The 20,487-nt window shown below is 44.8% G+C and overlaps 1 pseudogene; it reads right to left on the bottom strand.

Moving 5' to 3' along the window:
- Window positions 1-1,572: 1,572 nt before the first annotated feature.
- LOC101132187 (olfactory receptor 1D2-like) lies at window positions 1,573-18,214 on the bottom strand (annotated as a pseudogene).
- Window positions 18,215-20,487: the final 2,273 nt, after the last annotated feature.

Raw genomic sequence — 20,487 nt, 5'->3', positions numbered from 1 at the left:
GTCTCATATTGATATAGCCATTCCAGCTTGCTATGGTTGCTGTTTTCACGGTATGTCTTTTTCCCATCTTTTTACTTTCAGCCTGTTTGTATCTTTGAATCTAAAGTGTGTTTCCTGTAGACAGCATATAGTTTGTTTTTTAACCAAGCCTGACATCTCTGCCTTCTAATTGGATTGTTTAATCTGTTCACATTTAAGGATTTTGTTATATGGTTGGATCTGTGTCTGTCATTCATGTTTTCTATGTCTCATGTCTTTCTTTGTTCTCTCCTACCTTATTTACTACTTTCTTTTGCATTCAGTAAATATTTTCCAGTGTCACATTTTGGTTACTTTAATGATTCTTTAACTATATTTTTCAGTTCTTTTCTTTGTGGTTCCTCAAGAGAGGGGATGAGAAATGCTGGCAGCCCGTGCCTCCCAGTGTGATATGGTGAGCTTGAGTGGCAGCTGAGCAAGGAGGGAACCACCTACTCTTAACCCGACCTACCTGGAGCAGAGCCTCCATCACTCTGAGCTGGGGGAAGGAGGAGAAGGGAGTGGGTTGTAGCTCAATATCACAGAGACTCATGGTTCTTTCTGAATTTTTGTAGATTTTCTAGAATAAATATTTCTTCATTTGCTGTATGCCCTTAGGACAATTTCCAGACACTTTATTTATTTATTTATTTATTTATTTATTTAGAGACAAAGCCTCACTTTATCACCAGGCTGGAGTGTACTGGCACGATCTCGGCTCAGTGCAGCCTCGAACTTCTGGGCTCAAGGAATCCTCCCACCTCAGCCACCTGAGTAGCTAGGACTGCGGGTGCATGCCACCTTGCCTGGCTAATTTTTAAAAATTAGGTGCCTGCCACTGTGCCCAGCTAATTTTTGTATTTTTAGTACAGACAGGGTTTCACCATCTTGGCCAGGCTGGTCTCGAGCTCCTGACCTCGTGATCCGCCCGCCTCGGCCTCCCAAAGTGCTGAGATTACAGGCGTGAGCTACCACACCCAGCCTGCACCCAGCCAATTTTAACCTTTTAAAGAGCTGGTGAGAGCTGTGGCTCTTGCCTTTTAATTTTAAGTTCTGCTGATACAGACAAGACTTGACTCTTTTTAGAGGCAGGTCTTCAAAGGTTGCGTCGTCGTCCCCCAGCTCCCCGCCGCAGTACACTCTGCTTCGATTCTAAGTCGGGGAGGAGGAGGTTCACCCAGATTGGATCACAGCTTTAATTTGCATTGCTTACAAAATGGATGTCCCTGCAAGCTGACAGAAGCTGTTGTGTGCATGTGTGCACGTGTGTGTGTGTGAATGTACACAACAATTTAAACAGATAGTGGCAGACTATATTTAAAGCCTACAGACTGGCTGTTCATTAAGGAGAAGATGGGAGCAGACACTCACTGGGTTCCCAGGGGAAGCTGACTTTGATGTTGCCCAGGAGCTGGGCTGAGTCTGTGAGGAATAACCAGAGACAGGATTTACCAGGAGAGGCTGTTTTCTGGACGATGTTGAAATATGTGATGCCATTGACTTTGAAACCTGCAGATCATTCTCTTTGTCTTAAGAAAAGTTCTTTCAACATCTTCAAACCAATCTGTCCAGTGGTGGGGGTTGGGGAGAGTGTTCGCAGCACGGCCACTGCGTGCGATCCCCGACCTTCCCTGGAGGACTGATTCCCGCTCGGAACCCTTGTTCCTCCTCCTCCCGGCCCCTGTCCTGGTGTTGGTTTCTTTTCTGTGGTGTCCACACATTTCCTTTGCGTTCTGGTTCTGTGTGGGAAGAACCCTGCAGCTTGGGGGCTTTCCATCCATCTCTATTTTTTTTGGTTGGTGACTCTTGGTGGCTCTCTGTGGGGACATCGGTGCTCTCCAAGAAGGTACTTCTTGAATCAGTGACCGACTTCTTCCCCTATAGGTTAATGTCACCAGTTTTAAAACTTCCTACGAATGGAATCATATAGTCTGTGCTTTATTTGCATCTGGCATCTTTCATGAAATTATATCACTCATGAGATTCATGTGTGCTGCCCTGCGTAGCAGTAGTTCCATTGTCATTGCTGTGGAGTATTGCACTGCACACACAGACAATTTGTTTCTCCAGTTACCATTGATGGATAATTCCATTGTTTTGAAGTTATTGTGAGTAAGGCTGCTGTGAACATTAGTGTACAAGTCTTGTAGTGGACATGGATTTCATCTCCTGTGGACAAATACCGAAGACAGAATTGATGGTTGTTAGTTAGGTATATTGGTCTGCTTGTGTGGCCATAGCAGAATGCCATAGACTAGGGAACTTAACAGAAATTTCTCACAGTTCTGGTCTGGGCAGTCCAAGGTCAAGGTGCTGGCAAGGTGGATTTCATTCTGAGGCCTCTTCTCTTGGTTTGTGCCTACAAGTTGTCTCCCTATGTGTGTACCTGTGATTACTTCTTTGTGTAGGTGCATGGTGTAGTGAATTCCTACAATTTTATGTTGCCATGGAATCCATTTTTGTTGTTGTTGTTTTTTGAGACAGAGTCTCACTCTGTCACCTACACTGGAAGTCAGTGGCGTGATATTGGCACACTACAACCTCTGCCTCCCGAGTTCAAGCAATTCTGCCTCAGCCTCCCGAGTAGCTGGGATTACAAGCATGCACCACCACGCGTGGCTAATTTTTACATTTTTAGTAGAGATAGGGTTTCACCATGTTGGCCAGGCTGGTGTCGAACTCCTGACCTCAAGTGATCCATCCACCTTAGCCTCCCAAAGTGCTGGGATTATAGTCATGAACCACCATGCCCGGCCCCCGTTTTGAATTTAAGTTGGACTTTCTCATACCAGAAGCATGGCATAATTACCCTTAACACCATTTCCAGTTCTTTAACTCCTTCCAGTTCCTCAAAGTGGTCAACTCAGATATCTGCCATGTACAGCCACCTCCCAGGCACCACCTCCCTGGAGGGGAGCTGGATACAACGTACTTGACTCACCCTCTGACCCCTCACCCTACGTGGTCTGCCCAGATACACCACAGTGCCCACTTCCCAGTCACAGCATGACCACCTGGAGCTCGTGCCTGCTTGCTCTAAACAATCAATTAGAGCTTCCTATGGGAAACTTGCTGGGGTCACACCCTGGACCCCAATAAAGGCTTTAGTCCTAGAGGTCCTCTCTCTTTCAGTCCCCACCTGCTGGCTAAACGTGGCTATTCTGAATGGCTCCCCACTTCCTGCTGGCCCTGCGAGGCATGGTGCCCTCCTCTCTCTGGGATCTGTGAGTAATCAACTACTCCTGCTATTTCATGTGTTTTATTGCACACACTGTGTCTCACCTGACTGACACACCCGAACCCAACCCTCCTCATCAGGGCTGCCCTAGAGAGTGGCTGTCTTGGTAGGAATGAATTGAACACAGGTCAGACAACAGCTACAAGGGCATCGTCCTCTATATACAAGCTTCCTGTGAAAGGGACATCTGTCACAGGTTGAGCACTTGGGCATGAGGCCACCTGCCAGGATCAAGAAGGATCCTGTGAAAGGTAAACTGTAAACATTCCTTTTATGAGCAACATGCTTGGTGCCCTGTGAGGGCAGGGTTATTGTTTGTAGCCACTCTCCAGAAAGAGATGCCTCAAGACCACATTAGAAAGAAATTACAACACAGGAAGAGAGAGGGCAAGTTCTCTGGAGTCTGTTTTTATAAGGATGCTAATCCCATTGCAAGGGCCCCATCTTCATGACCTCCTTTAACCCTAATTATCTCCCAAAAGCCCTGTCTCCAAAACCATCACAGTGGAAGTTGGGGCTTCAAGATATGAACTTAGGAGGGGACACAAACATTCTGTCCATAGCAGTAGGTGATGTTTAACTCTATTCCAAACTGCTATAGTTTTCCAAGGTGGTTGTATCACTGTACACCCCCAAGAGCAGTGTATGAGAGTTCTGACTGCTCATATACTCACCAGCACTTGCTAGTGGCATCTTTTTCATTTTAGCCTGACTATATAGTGGTATCTCATTGTAGTTTTAATTTGCATTTCCCGGAAGACAGATGACGTTGAGCACCTTTTCATGTGTTTACGGGCCATTTGTGTATATTCCTTTGCAAAATGTCTGCTCAAGTCTCTTGCAAATTAACATCTCAGTCTTAGAAGTCTCTGTGAAACATGCTTATTTGGTAGGAAAGGATACAAGCAGGTCTGAAGACAGTCGAGAACTGCAGTGATGCTGGATGTCCCCAAGTAGACAGAGCAATTTCTTATTCTCCCAGCTGTAAATTAAATTTCATTAAACCTCTAGTTGCCGTATAAACTTAAACTGTCCCTTAGCCGCTTGTTCAAGTTAACTCAACGTAGCCTCTCTTAACTTTCTCCTGGCAAATTTACTTTTCCCAAATGAGGGTTCTACTGGTGGGAAAGGCCCCTGAAAGGCCCAGCTGAATTTTATCAAACTCAGTTCAGTTATTTCATGTTGGTTAAGAACTTTCATCTCAAGTAATTTACCGGAGGAGAGGCTCTGCATTCTGCTGATATGTTTCTCAATGTTTAGCTGTGGACCTGAGCTGGGGCACAGCCTTGTGCCTTCAGATGGTCCCAGTTGGGAGCAAATTGCTCTACCGCCAGCAAGACCTCAGTGTGTCACGTTCCGCTTCATCCCACGGTTCCGATTCTGCAATCATCCTTTACACTTTTCTTATATGACATTTAACAGAAATTGTCTAATAATATAACAAATAACGACCTGAACCTGTAATCATATTACAGGTTCACCATATCATTATACCCATGCCAGTTAGTAACACTAATTGAAATCCAAATCTAATCTTATTGAAGAAGACTAAAGCTATTAGGTTTGAGCAACACGTTTGTAATCGAGCCAGTTCTAACAAGTGGTCCACACTTACTCTATTCTCATTCACATTATTATTGACATTATCTTAATACTTTCCATTTCTTGGTTTGGCAATACATCAGTCTGAGAAATATGACTTAGTGGTGCAAATAACACGGACTTATGCTGGTCTTAGTCACCTCCAATGAAGAATCCTATGGGTGGCAACATTTCAATCTTCGCTGCCTGTTTGAGATGATATGATTCTTTTTTCTTCTGAGACGGAGTCTCACTCTGTTGCCCAGGCTGCAGTGCAGTGGTGCCATCTCAGCTCACTGCAACCTCTGCCTCCCGGGTTCAAGCAATTCTCCTGCCTCAGCCTCCCTAGTAGCTGGGACTATAGGTGCGTGCCACCATGCCCGGCTAATTTTTTGTATTTTTAGTAGAGATGGGGTTTCACCATTTTAGCCAGGATGGTCTCAACCTCCTGACCCCATGATCTGCCCACCGTGGCCTCCCAAAGTGCTGGGATTACAGGCGTGAGCCACCACGCCCAGCCCAATATAATGTATTTTAAGCAGGACAAATTCATAAGAGTCTTAAGAGCTCCTTTCATTAACAAACACCAAGTAGCAATAGCTTGTTTAGCACAGACCAAGTAGCAGCAAAGTGTGTTATGTTAATGTCTTGCTACCACAGAATATTCTCTGCAAATATTTCAGGTTAACCTTTAAAGTTTTACCCTGCAGCTGAATGCCTAAAGCAGCACATTCACAAAGCGCATGATTCTGTGTTGGAGGAACAGAGCCAGGGTGTTCCCAAGGCTTCCAGACACCAGGCAGCTAGCTATGACCCACACAGAAGGACAAATCTGAGCAACAATCTTTAAGTTGAGGTAAACGTTTTCTGTCCCAAGAAGGAGAGGTTAATACATATGGTTAATAAACATATCCATGGATCTTAACATGAAGAGCTTAGATGATGGATTAGAGCTTCAAAGATTAGATAGGTGTAACTTTTGGGTGATCATCCTCCTGACCAAGTGTTCAGAAATATCTTCTGGCTCAGCAGCCACAGCTTCACCTACTACATTGCCTCACACTATTACATTGCTTCAATGATGTTTGGATTAAATGCAGGGAGCACAGCATGTGAGATTGTCTGTGTCAGACATTGTCCATCAGTGAGAGTAGTCTTTTAAGAAGCACATACAGGCTGGGCTTGTGGATCACACCTGTAATCCCAGCACTCTGGGGGGCTGAAGAGGGAGGATCACTTGAGCCTAGGAGCTCAGGACCAGCCTGGGCAACATAGTGAGAACCTGTCTCTTAAAAAAAAAAAAAAAAAAAACCACACACACCCCCCTAAAAATTAGCTGGATGTGGTGGGGGTGGTGTGTGTCTGTAGTCCCAGCTATGCAGGAGGCTGAGGTGGGAGGATTGCTTGAGTCCAGCCGTTGGAGGCTGCAGTGAGCCATGATTGTGCCACTATACTCCAGCCTGGGTGATGGAGAGAGACCCTGATTCCAAAAAAGGAAAATCTAAATTAAAAAACAAACAAAGAAAAGCAGCTAAGCGCAGTGTCTTACACCGGTAATCCCAGCACTTTGGGAGGCCGAGGTGGGTGGATCACCTGAGGTCAGAAGTTTGAGACCAGCCTGGTCCACATGGTGAAACCCTGCCTACACTAAAAATACAAAAATTAGCCAGGTGTGGTGGCATACACCTGTAATGCCAGCTACTCGGGAGGCTGAGGCAGGAGAATCGCTTGAACCTAGTAGGCGGAGGTTGCAGTGAGCCAAGATCCCTCCACTGTGCTCCAGCCTAGGTGACAGGGTGAGACTCTGTCTCAAGAACAAAAACAAAAAAAGCACGCACAGGTATTCAGCAGCTGTTTCTTCTGATGTGTCAAATGACAGCTCAGGTAAGAAGAACTCACGCTGGCTTTGAAGCCCTAAGCCCTACCAGACCCACTATCTTATAATAACCTATGAATATAGTGAGTGTGGTTTTCAGTGTTCCTGCAAGGGGCTTGCCAAGTTCAGATACAGTTTACCAATCAGGAGTCAGGTTTGTCATAAGCAGTGTTGCCTAGTAGTGAAACTGATGAGTGTTTTTAGCAGGTTACCAAGGCAACCGGAACTATAAATAAGTTGCTTTAGGAACATAGTTGACATGCTTTCTTGGTAGGTAGGGGAACTGCGGTAGTAAGCTAACTAACCCAAGGTCAAATTGTTTTACAGAGATGGATAAAGGATTTTGTTAACTCATTTCGTATCCCTATCATCTATCCCCTTGATCTTTGGTTAATTTTTTTTTAATTAAACTTTGATTTTTGAGATAATTGTTGGTTCACATGCTGGTATAATAAATAATCAAAGACATCCTATGTATGCTTCACCCAGCTTCTGCAATGGCAACATCTTGCAAAACTATAGTGTAATAACACACTGCTTATTTTTTTAAATATAGAAAAGAATATAAGTTAATATACTCATGATCACCAGGATTTGAATTATAAAATGGGCCATTAACATCCCACTTATTCCTTAAATAATTAGGTCATTGTGGCCAGGTGCAGTGCCTCAGGTCTGTAATCCCAGCACTTTGGGAGGCCGAGGTGGGAGGATTACTTGAGGCCAGGAGTTAGAGACCAGCCTGGCTAACATGGTAAAACCCTGTCTCTACTAAAAATACAAAAATTAGCCAGGCATGGTGATGTGCACCTGTAATCCCAGCTACTCAGTAGGCTGAGGCAGGAGAATCGCTTGAACCTGGGAGGCGGAGGTTGCAGTGAGCCGAGATTGCGCCACCGTACTCTGTACTCTAGCCTGCCTGGGCAACAGAGCGAGAGTCCACCTCAAAAATTTAAAAAGAATTAAAAAAAAAAATTAGCCAGGTGTGGTGGCACATGCGTGTAGTCCCAGCTACTCACGAGGCTGAGGCAGGAGAATCACTTGAGCTCAAAGGCAGAGGTTGCAGTGAGCTGAGATCACATCACTCGTTCCAGTCTGGGTGACAGAGGGGGACTCTGTTTCAAAAGAAAAAAAAGAAAGGTCATTGTTTGGGTCAAAATAATTTGATAGTATCCATAGTATTTTTGTAAGCAGTGTTATCTAATAGTATGACAGTGCTTAACATGCAAAATGTAGTATTAATTGACAGAAATAACATATCAAACCAGAGTATAGTATCACTTGTTTTCTAAAAATAAATGCTATTGTGTGCACTTGAGGATTACAACATATTATGGGATACATATAGCTAGTACAGCAGTTACTGTAATGAAGCTGATTAACATATCTATCATCTCACGTAGTTACTTTTTTGTGACGAGCAGCTAGAATCTATCGAACACAAATCCCTAGTACATTACAATTGTATTAACCTTAGCCCTCATGTTGTACATTAGATGTCTAGACTCGTTCATCCCACGTGTCTGCTATTTTGTGTCCTTTGACTCACATCTCCCCATTTCCTCGATCACTTTCATACTTCAGCAAGTGTGTCTTTTAGGTATCTCAAAATTAACATGTTTTTAAAATAGGATATTTTGTCTTATCTCCCAAATCAGTTTTACCCATATTTAAAAAAAAGATTGTATTTTTTAGAGCTGTTTTTAGGTTTACAGGAAAATGGAGCCAGAAGTACAGAGAGTTCTCATAGCCCCTTGTCCCACACACTCACAGCCTACCCGTTAACATCCTGCAAGATTAGTACATTTGAGTGGCCAGGTGCTGTGGCTCATGCCTGTAATCCCAGCACTCTGGGATGCCGACGGCGGGAGGCTCACTTGAGCCCAGGAATTGGAAACCAGCCTGGGCCAAATGGCGAGACCGCATGCGCTTGTAGTCCCAGGTACTCAGGAGGCTGCAGTGGGAGGATTGCTTGAGCCTGGGAGATCAAAGCTTCGAGAGCAGTGATCAAATCACTGTACTGCAGGCTGGGTGACAGAGCAAGACCCAGGAAAAATAAAAAGAGAGAGGGAGAAAAGAAATAAAGAGAAAGAAAGAGAAGGAAAGGGAAGGAAAAGAAAGAAAGGAAAAGAGAAAGAAAGGAAGGAAGGAAAAAGAGAAAGAAAAAGAAGGAGAAAAGAGGGAGGAAGGATAGGGAAGGAAGGAAGGGAGGAAGAAAAAGAAATAAAGAGGTACATTTGTTACAACTGAATAACCAACACTGACATGTCAGTATCACCCAAAGTCCTGTTGACATTAGGACAGGACTTGGTGTTGGCTTACTTTTTTTTGTTTGTTTTTGTTTTTGTTTTTCTGAGACAGAGTCTCGCTCTGTCACCAGGCTGGAGTGCAGGGGCACGATCTCGGCTCACTGCAAGCTCTGCTTCCCAGGTTCAAGCGATTCTCCTGCTTCGGCCTCCCTAGTAGCTGGGACTGCAGGCACGCGCCACCACATCCAGATAATTTTTGTATTTTTTAGCAGAAACAGGGTTTCACCATGTTGGCTGGGATGGTCTCGATCTCCTGACCTTGTGATGCGCCTGCCTCGGCCTCCCAAAGTGCTAGAATAATTACAGGCATGAGCCACCACGCCTGGTGTTGGCTTACTTTAAAAAAAAAATCTCAGTTAATGACAACTCTGTCCTTTCAGCTACTCGGGTCAGAAATTTGAGATTCTCTTTGGTCTCACTCTTTTCTCACACTCCATGTTGATCCAGTAATAAAGTAGGATGTTTCCAGATCTGGAAGCACAACTCTCCCCAGTCCGAAAAGAACAAAGTTATGTTCACATCTCGCTGGTTCATATTGTTAAAATACCCAGTCAATATTTTTATAGTCTCTCAAAAGCCTATTTTAATTACTACTTCAGGAAAGCTTTTCTTTTTTTAGTTTGCATCAGCAACATTTTTCCTTACATGGCAGCACAGATCATTGGTTATATTCCAGCCAACTTCGCCAGACTTCTTGCTGGGCTGTTCAGGTTACTGCCATCCACAGAAGCTCAGGCACCTTTGCCACGTTCCCACCCGTGGTGCCAGGGTCACATCACACTGAGCAGCTGTTTGAGTCAGGCCATTCTGCCGTCCACCCAGCACTGTGTGCAGCTGGCAGACATCTGCTCTTCTCTCTTGCATGCCCTGCATGGAGAGTTCTTGGGTGCTTCTCCTAGTGGATTGGAGATTAGAGAGGACCCGGCCATTTCATATATAGCACACCACGCAATGGTGTCCTAGGCCTCCTGCCCTCCTTCCTCTTCGTCCACATGCCTGGTCCTTTGGGCTTGCACATTGCAGGGTGGGAATGATGGGGGTGAGATGTAGTTGCCAGGTGCCACTCTCCGAGGCTTTCACATGGGGATGAGCCCAAGCGTGATCGGAACCACCTTGTGGTTGCCCCCCATCCTTTTCTTTTTTTTTTTTTTTTTTCGAAATGGAGTCTTGCTCTGTCACCCAAGTTGGAGTACAGTGGTGTGATCTTGTCTCACTGCAACCTTCGCCTCCCAAGCTCAAGCAATTCTCCCACCTCAGCCTCCCGGGTAACTGGGATTACAGGCGCCCACCACAATGCCTGGCTAATTTTTATATTTTTAGTAGAGATGGGGTTTCGCCATGTTGGCCAGGCTGGTCTCCAACTCCTGACCTCAGGTGATCCACCCGCCTTGGCCTCCCAAAGTGCTGGGATTAGCACCTTGCCCGGCCCATGATATAGCCTTTACACTGTACTAATGAGGCAATAATTCTTTGTCCTCTTATCATCAAAGATTGCATGATTTCCACCTCTGGTCACTATCTGATCTCACCCACTAATCGGATGAACTGTGGGATCAGTTTGGAACTCAGCTTGCTACTCCATGGATCCCAGAATATAATATCAAAATAATATCAATTCCAGGCTGGGTGCGGTGGCTCACTCCTGTAATCCCAGCACTTTGGGAGGCCAAGGAGGGTGGATTACCTAAGGTCAGGAGTTCAAGACCAGCCTGCCTAGCATGGTGAAACCCCATCTCTACTAAAAAAAATTACAGAAATTAGCTGGGCTTGGTGGCATACACCTGTAATCCCAGCTACTTGGGAGGCTGATGCAGAAGAATTGCTTGAACCTGGAAGGTGGAGGTTGCAGTGGGCTGAGATCACACCACTGCACTCCAGCCTGGGCGACAGCATGAGACTCCATCTCAAAAAAAAAAAAAAAAAAACAAATCAATGCCAAATATTTCTACAAATGTGGGTTAGTTGACAGCAAAGGGTTTCAGCCTGTCTAAAGAGAGTCAGGAGTTTGCTGATGCTGGAGGCCCCAATTAGAGCTGTGGCTTTCTGTTTCCCTAGCCATCAATTCAACTTCATTGAACCTCATGACAGTCTATGAACTTAAACTGCCTTTTGGGCAGATTTACTTATAGTTAACTTCCCTTAGCTTTTTCTTGACAAATTTATTTGTCTTTTCTGGGCATCACAGATGAGAAGCACTCTGAAATGCCTGTTTGGATTGTATACATTAGCAGGTGCATGTGCACTGTTACTGAATATTTCATGTTGTTTATGAACTTTTACTAGCAATCATTCACTGTGAGCAGGCGCTATGTATGTCCAGTGTTGGCATAGCTTCATGTCCTTCAGGGACCTGAATCACAGCTAGTCTGCCCTGACCCAAATCACAAGGAGTCCTTTGCCCATTTTTATTACATTGTTTGTCTTAAATATTTGTGTGAATTGTTTATATATTCTAGGTAAAAATCCTCCCAGAATACATTATATAAACAATTTTTATATTGTATATATATATATATATATATATATATATATATACTCGTATTCATTCTCCTGGTCTGTGGCTTGCTTTTGCCTTTTCATTTTCTTAAGGATATCTTTTTTTTTTTTTTAATTTCCAGACGAAGTCTCACTCTTGTCCCCCAGGACAAGAGTGCAATGGCGCGATCTTGGCTCACTGCAACCCTGCAACCTCCGCCTCCCGGGTTCAAGCAATTCTCCTGCCTCGGCCTCCTGAGTAGCTGGAATTAGAGGCACCTGCCACCACGCCCGGCTAATTTCTGTATTTTAAGTAGAGACAGGGTTTCACCATGTTGGCCAAGCTGGTCTTGAACTCCTGACCTCAGGTGATCCACCCATCTTGGCCTCGCAAAGTGCTGGGATTACAGGTGTGAGCCACCATGCCAGGCCAAGGATATCTTTTGGTGAAAAGAAAATTTTAATTTTGATAGAGTCCAATTTATCACTTTGTTCTTTGATAGTTACAAGTTATGTGTCCTATTTAGGAAACCTTTACACCCACTAAGGTTGTAAAGATTTTCTCCTTTGTTTTCTTATAGAACCTTTACAGTTTTGCCCCTTACATGTGTTCCATTTTGAGGTAATGTTCGTGTATGACATGAGATAGGGATTGAAGTTTACTTTTTCCGCATGTGGAAATCCAGTTGTTCCAGCACCATTTGTTGCAATGACTGCCCTTTTCCTCAATTAATTGCATTGAGGTCTTTGTCAAAAATAAATTATCTAGGCCGGGCGTGGTGGCTCATGCCTGTAGTCCCAGCACTTTGGGAGGCCAAGGCCGGTGGATGACTTGAGGTCAGGAGTTTGAGACCAGCATGGCCAACATGGTGAAACCCCATCTCCTCTAAAATATATGTGTGTGTGTATATATATACACACACACACAAAAATTAGCTGGGCGTGATGGCGTGTGCCTGTAGTTTCAGCTACTTGGGAGGCCAAGGCAGGAGAATCACTTGAAGCCAGGAGGCAGAGGTTTCAGTGAGCTGAGATCACGCTATTGCACTCCAGCTTGGGCAACAAAGTGAGATTCTGTCTCAAAAAAATAAAAATTAATTGGACGTCCACTTCTGGCTAGAATGGAGTAACAGTGAACTTATCTTCTGGCTGAAAATGGACAAAATATATGAGTTGATGGTTTTAGGACACTGGGCATCAAACGGTAAAGGACAGTAATTCCTGAGAAAAAGGAAAGAAACGAAGTGAGCCCTCCACTTGCATCAACTGATGAGAGTCCCTTAAATGCCTGGCTCCAAAAAGGCGACAAAAAGGGGCTTTATCTCTTTAAGGGTTTGGAGAAGCGAGAAGCTACTGTAGCGAAGTGGGATGAAACCAAGGCTGATGTCTGCTTTGGTCCCTCAGAATACTATTCAGATCACCCAATACGTATTATACAATCTCCAGATTTGCAAGACAAGGTCCCGGCTTTCTGATCTGGCAGCAGCCTGACCCTCCAGTGGGGCTGAGAAATGGTGGGAGGAGGGGTGGTAGCTGATTATGCATGCTGCTCTCGTACCAAAGCGCAGTAGCCTCCCCCTTCGTGAAGCACTCCACTGGTTGTTCCAAGGGTCCAATCAGGTTCCAGGATTCCAAAATCATTGATTCCATTTGCTCTTTCAAGGTCAGTCATTGCTTTGGTGGGGGTGCTGACCCTGGAGCTCCCTACTCTGCCCTTTTGCATGATATCCCTCTCTCCATTCTGGCTTGCCCTGTAGAACTACTTCCTCAAGCCTACCACCAACGTGCTGCTCCATCGTCTATCACCGCTGGGCCTTCCTCCTCAGTCAGGCAAACTGGAAGGAACATGTAAGTGACAGGCTTCTGTGTACTACCCTCAGTATTTTTGTAGTTTTTAAATAAATAAAACTGCTTTTTTTCTGATTATAAGAGAAAAAACACTCCCTTAAAATATTTGGATGCAAAAACTTTATATGAAAATTACCCTTCGCTAAGAGATACTCATCCTTAAGATTTTATATATAACTATTAACATTTTTCTGTGCATGATTATGTGTACAGAGTCGTTTATTTTGTCCTTTTACTTGCTTTTTTAAAAAACTGAGTGTATCTTTGACATCTTTCCATGTTAGTAAGTATAGATTGTCATGATTTTTAAGAACAAAATAATAATTTATTTAACACTTCCCAAAGCAATGGACATCTAAATCTTTTCTTTTTATTATTATCAATATCGTATAATGAACGTCGTAACAACTTGTTATGTTTCTTTAATGATAAATTCCTAAAATATGATTTGTTGAGCCAGGTTTTTTTGGCTTTGGTAAAAATTGCTACATTTTCTTTCAGAAAGTTTGTCCCAGTTTACTCTCCCATTGAAAGTGGAGAGGTCCCTTATCCCCCTGGCAGGACATAGCAGCAGGAGTATGGCTGCTCCAGCCCGTAGGGGGAGCATGCAGACGGGCAGATGCAGAGGCTGTGGGGAGTGCTTTTGGGCTCCGGCCCCATGGCGGTGCCTAGGGTGGGGTGTCTACGACTCCTGAAGCCCACGTGGACATGTGTTACAGTGTGTTCTTTCAGCTTTGCCATCTGCAGACGGCTTGTGTTAATCAGCTCAATAAACCCTCTGCCTTTTTGCAAGGGCAGTGGGCCAGTGTGACAGCCTGAGTTCTTGCCCAGTGTACCAGAAAAATCAGATCACACGTGGGCTGAAAGGATGAGTGTACGGTTTTACTGTGTGGCAGAGGTGGCTCTCAGTGCGACAGATGGGGAGCTGGAAGTGGGGATGGAGTGAGAAGGTGGTCTTCCCCTAGAGTCAGCCCGACCATCCGCGGCTGAACTCCCCTCAGTGTCTAGATGTCCTCTTCTCCCTTTCTCTGCTGTGTCATTCCACCATTGCTGGTCTGCTGGTGTTTGCTGGTCTGTTCCTCTGCTCCTCTTGACATTCAGCCCCTTCTGTCTGTACCCCCTAAGGTCTTGGGTTTATATGGGCACAGGGTGGGGGGCATGGAGGGCCAAAAGGCAACTTTTTGGGCATGAAAACAGAAATGCCTGTCCTCACTTAGGGCTGCAGGTCTTCAGGCTGGAGGGGTGGGGCCTTTGCCAGGGAGCCACCCTCTTCTACCCAGTATTTCCCTGTCTCCTGTTTGTATCACCATCAATCACAGTTTGATTAACCTTTGATTCACACCTTAAGTGCCTGCTTCACCACTCCAAGCATACTGGATATTCTCAATTATAAAACTATCACATCAGGGCTGGGTGAGGTGGCTCACGCCTGTAATCCCAGCACTTTGGGAGGCCGAGGTGGGCAGATCACTTGAAGTCAGGAGTTCGAGACCTGCCTGGCTAACATGGTGAAACTCTGTCTCTACCAAAAATACAAAAACAAACAAACAATCACATCGGGATAAACATGTTCCCGGGGTTTGTTTTAATCAGGTATGGTAAGACACACAGACACAGAAATGACTGCCTTGAAGGAAGAAGTTTTTATATCACAGATTGCTAGAAACAGGAGGCACAGCATGCCACGGTGGGCCACATGGGAAGTACTAGCGTTGGTCAGGAGGTAGAGGAAGCAAGAAGAAAACATGAGGAAGATCCTTTGTTATGGTTTCTGCAGTTAGGAATGGGAGAGGCAGGCTACACAGGTTTAGGATTGGCTGGTTTGAGTAATTTCAGTGAGCTCTGGGCATAGGATCTGTACCTAGTGGCCTGATACCTGGACCTGGGATGATTATGGAACGGGAGTGTTGGCCCAGAGTGAGGAGCTGGGAGTGATCTGGGTTCTGGAATGATGAGCTCGCATGTCAAAGGCACCACCCTGGTTGAGTTGTTTGCTATCTCTAGGAATTACCTAACTCTCAGAGGCACAGTCCCTCTCCCATTATAGAGGTCCTCGATGTCAAAACATCAGACTAAGAAAGCATAGCAATTAAAAAGTCTCTTGCAGCTGATTTTTTACAAATTGTATTGATTTAGCCCTTGATATTGGACCTAGAAATATATGTTCCACAAAGCCTTGTGAAATATTTGCTATTTTACTATATGCTTCATTGTCTCCTTTATTACATTTGGGGTATTTTGGTGCTTTATTTTAAGAGCAGTTTATATCAATAGTACAATGTGCAAAATTTTAACAGTATAAGTTTTCCCCCATATTAAGTTCCCACAGAGGGGCTGGGCGCGGTGGCTCATGCCTATAATCCCAGCACTTTGGGAGGCCAAGGCAGGCAGATTATCTGAGATCAGGAGTTTGCAACCAGCCTGGACAACATGGTGAAACCTGGTCTCTACTAAAAGCACAAAAATTAGCCGGGCATGGTGGCGTGCACCTGTAATCCCAGCTACTTGGGAGGCTGAGGCAGGAGAATCACTTGAACCCATGAGGCAGAGGTTGTGGTGAGCCAAGATCGTGCCACTGCACTCCAGCCTGGGCAACAAGAGTGAAACTCTGTCACAAACAAACAAAACACAGAGGTTCCCACAGAGGAAAAACAAATCTCAAATAAAATCTACTCCTCCTTAAAAAAATTATAGTCTCACAAAAAGTTAATGCCACTAAATCTGCCCATCACTTTTTCTCACACTGCTTGTCTCCACCAGAAGGAACCTCACTCTGATGTTTGGGAGAACTGCGGGATTTGTCTTCAGATTCTGTAGCCTCAGGAGTGTGGAAACCCGTCTGGTTTGTCTCCTAATACACAATCAGTCCAGAGGGAATCCATGTACAAAACTCCTAAAATAACAATATGACCTCACATCTGTGAATGTGGCAAAATAAGTCAGGTATTGCATTTCTTCCCTTTGTTTGTCCATTATCCACTTCCTTCTCATCCTTTCTAAGATAATCTATATTTTATTGGAAGTGGCGATGTATCTAACCCTAACAAACAAGTGAACAAACAACAGCAACATATGACAACAACCTTTCCCAGCCTGCGTGGCAGGCAGGTGGCCATTGAGATGTGAAAAGAAGATGCTGAGTGGTGATTCTGGGAAATCCCTGGAAAGTGATAAACTTCTTTTGCCCTTCCTCTCCTCATCCTTCCACTGAGACAGGACAAGATGGTGGGATCCCCAGCAGCCATTTTGGAAACACAGGGATGAAAGCCTCACTCTATGGCTGGAGGAGGAGGGATCTAGAAGGAGCCATGTTTCTGGCGTTGGACTTCCCATTCTGGAATTGTCATTATGGAAGACAAAAATAAACCCGTCTTGTTTAAATAGATGTAATTGGGATTTTCTGTTACCTGCAGCTGATTTAGATTCCTAGAGATAGGCATATCTCTTCTAATAATAGTAAAATTCTCTTCTAATTCTTCTCCCACTTTCAGTTTTTTTTTCCCTTCTCTAAAAATAGTCTAAATTGGTGTGTGGAAGGAAGTGGTGTTGAGGTGACGTCCAGAGTCGGGTTCTGTTTCCTCCTATCTTGAACCTCCCCAGACATCGGCCCAGCACTCACCAGCACCACGATGGGTGTGAGCCCCTACTGAAGAGCCTTCTCACGGCCTCCTGGACCTCCTTGTTCATCAGACTGTAGATGAAGGGGTTTAGCATAGAGGTCACCACAGTGTACATGATGGTTGCTATGGTGTCCTGGGCTGAGAAGGAGTCTGGGGGTCATATGCAGATCCCCAGGACAGTTCCATAGAACAGGGTGACCAGAGACAGGTGGGAGCTACATATGGAACATGCCTTGCGCCTTCTTGTAGGAGATGGAATCCGGAGGATGGCTGCAGCAATGCGGATGTAGGAGACCAAGATGAGCGCACAGGGAGCCAGGAACAGGACCACAGCCCCCAGGAACACATGCTGATTGACATGTATGTGAGCAGGCAATCTTCATGAGCAGGTAGGCGTCACAGTAGAAGTGTGAAATCTGGGCGGAGGAGCAGAAGGCCAGTCTGCTCATGGTGACCGTGTGGACCAGGGAGATGAGGCTGGAGCCTACTCACGCTAGCACGGCCAGCCCCTGACAGAGCCGGGGGTGATGATGGAGCAGTACTGCAGGGCGCTGCAGATGGCCACATAGTGGTCCAGTGCCATGATGGCCAGCAGAAAGGTGTCCACTTTGGCAAAGGAGATGAGGAAGTACATCTGAGTCAGGCACTGGGGATAAGAGATCGTCCATAGGCCGGGCGAGGTGGCTCACACCTGTAATCCCAGCACTTTGGGAGGCCGAGTTGGGCAGATCATGAGGTCAGGAGATGGAGACCATCCTGGCTAACACGGTGAAACCCCGTCTCTACTAAAAATACAAAAAAAAAAAAAGTTAGCCAGGCACGGTGGCAGGCACCTGTAGTCCCATCTACTTGGGAGGCTGTGGCAGGAGAATGGCGTGAACCCGGGAGGCGGAGCTTGCAGTGAGCTGAGATCGGGCCACTGCACTCCAGCCTGGGTGACAGAGCAAGACAGTCTCAAAAAAAAAAAAGAGATCATCCCTGTTCCTGCCACATGGTTGACCAGGAGCTTGGGGATCAGGTTGGTGATGAAGCAGATGTTGACAAAGGAGAGATGGGTGAAGAAGTACGTGGGGGTGTGCAGGCGAGGGTTGGAGCCGATGCCCAGGATGATGGGTGTGTTTCCAGCCTCAGTGACTAAGTGCATACACAGGAAGAGCCAGAAGAGGGCCTGCTGCTTCCCTGAGTCACTGGTGATGCCAAGCAAGAGGAACTCGCCAACTCCTGTCTCATTCTCTTTACCCCTGGACATCCCACTACAGCTCAGGGAGGTAGCAGGCTACACAGACCACAGGGGAAAATCACTTAGCAGAGTCTGGGCTTGCTTTATGTTCAGAATCAGATTGCAGAATCAGAGGGGGAGGTTGCAGTGAGCCGAGATCTCACCACTGCACTCCAGCCTGCTGACAGAGCGAGACTCCGTCTAAAATAAATAAATAAATAAATAAGAAAGTAAGGGTTGTTTCAGGAAGTTTATTTTTCAGGTTCATTGCAGCCCTAATTTTCAGTCTCTGGTGATAAGGGACTATTTTCTTGCCATGTCACTGGGAGGAATCTTTATGGCTGGCTGCATGCAGGGAGAGACAGGTCAGCTAGCCCTTTCTGAAGCTACAATTTCTCCAATGTTTTTCATTCAAAATAATCAATATACCGATTAAGCATATTTGGGGATAGCACGTCCTTGACTCCGTTAACTACCATTATGGTTTTGGGGGAAGAACCTCAGAGAGGTGAAATATTTTTATCATACCAGAGGTACGTGATTATCAGCATGACTTATCACTGATAATGTTAACCTTCCTCACTTGTTTAGGGTAATGTTTCCCAGGCTTTTCCACCATAAAGTTTGTTTTTTCCCATATTCTATACTTTGTTCGTTGGAAGCAAGTCACTAAGTCCAGCCCATCCTCAAGTGGGAGGAGAGGATTAAGCTTCACCTTCTGGTGGGTGGGTTTGGGGGTGGGAAAAGTGTTCACAGATATTACTTGGAATTCTTCTGTAAGGAAAATTTGTTTCTTCTCCCACACTGATTTATTTAATCATCTGTTTTCATCAGTATGGACTCGCTTATATTTATTTCATACTTTGGGTTATAATCCGATGTGAAGGTCTTCAAAAAGTTCATGGAAAGTATGTATTAATATTATGAAAAAAACTATACACGGATTTCAAGCATTTTTTCGCATCAAAATAAACTCATACTAACATGTTATAACATGTCTGAACAGAATCTAGTTTGAGGCACTAGGAAGGATAAGACGTCAGTTTGAAAAGAGCCCCTATCAGAAAAACATAAATTCTGCTAAATTTGAAACAGGGACAAACATTAAATTAGTGGAACAGAAACATCAAATTGAAGCTTGGGTGGAAGAATGGTGAAATCATTGATGCTTTTTGAAACGTTTATGAGGACAATGCCCCAAAGAAATTAGCAGTTTACAAATGGATACATTGTTTTAAGAAGGGAGGAGATGAGATGATGTTTAAAATGAAGCTTGCAGTGGCAGACTATCTGCATCAATTTGCAAGAAAAAAATTCATCTTGGTCTTGCCTTAATAGAAGAGGACTGGCAATTAACAGCAAAAGCAATAGCCAGCACCATAGATATCTCAACTGTTTCAGCTTACACAATTCTGACTGAAAAAGTTAAGAAAACTTTCTACTCGATGAGTGCCAAAACCATTGCACCCTGATCAGCTGCAGACAAGAGCAGAGATTTCCATGGAAATTTTAGACAAGTGGGATGAAGATCCTGAAGCATTTCTTCGAAGACATGTAACCGGAGATGGAACATGGCTTCACCAGTACAATCCTGAAGACAAAGCACAATCAAAGCAATGGCTACCAAGCGGCGGAAGGGGTCTAGTCACAGCAAAAGCAGACCAGTCAAGAGCAAAGATCATGGCAACTGGTTTTTGGAGATACTCAAGGCATTTTGCTTGTTGACTTTCTGGAGGGCCAATGAACAATAATGTGCTTATTATGAGAGTGTTTTCAGAAAATTGGCCAAAGCTTTAGCAGAAAGCTAAAAAAAAAAAAAAAAAAAAAAGAAAAAAAAAAAAAAAAGCTTTAGCCCAGGAAAGCTTAACCATAGAGTCCTTCTCCACCGCAACAATGCTCCTGCTCATTCCTCTCATCAAACAAGGGCAATTTTGCAAGTTTCGCTCTTGTGCAATGGCGCACTCTTGGCTCACCACAACCTCCGACTCCCAGGTTCAAGTAATTCTTCTGCCTCAGCCTCCTGAGTAGCTGGGATTACAGACATGTGCCACCATGCTCGGCTAATTTTGTATTTTTGGTAGAGTCAGGGTTTCTCCATGTTAGTCAGGCTAGTCTTGAACTCCCGACCTCAGGTCATCCATCCACCTCAGCCTCCCAAAGTGCTGGGATCACAGGCATGAGCCACTGCACCTGGCCTTGCAAATGTTTCTATTGGAAATCATTAGGCATTCACCTTACAGTTCTCATTTGGCTCCTTCTATTTTTTTGTTTTCTAATCTTACAAAAATCTTTAAAGGGCACCC

Source organism: Gorilla gorilla, chromosome 4 (genome assembly GCF_029281585.2).
Source record: "Gorilla gorilla gorilla isolate KB3781 chromosome 4, NHGRI_mGorGor1-v2.1_pri, whole genome shotgun sequence".
Classification (NCBI taxonomy): Eukaryota; Metazoa; Chordata; class Mammalia; order Primates; family Hominidae; genus Gorilla; species Gorilla gorilla.
Note: the sequence above shows the minus strand (reverse complement) of the source record. Positions and strands in the feature narration are given on the sequence as shown.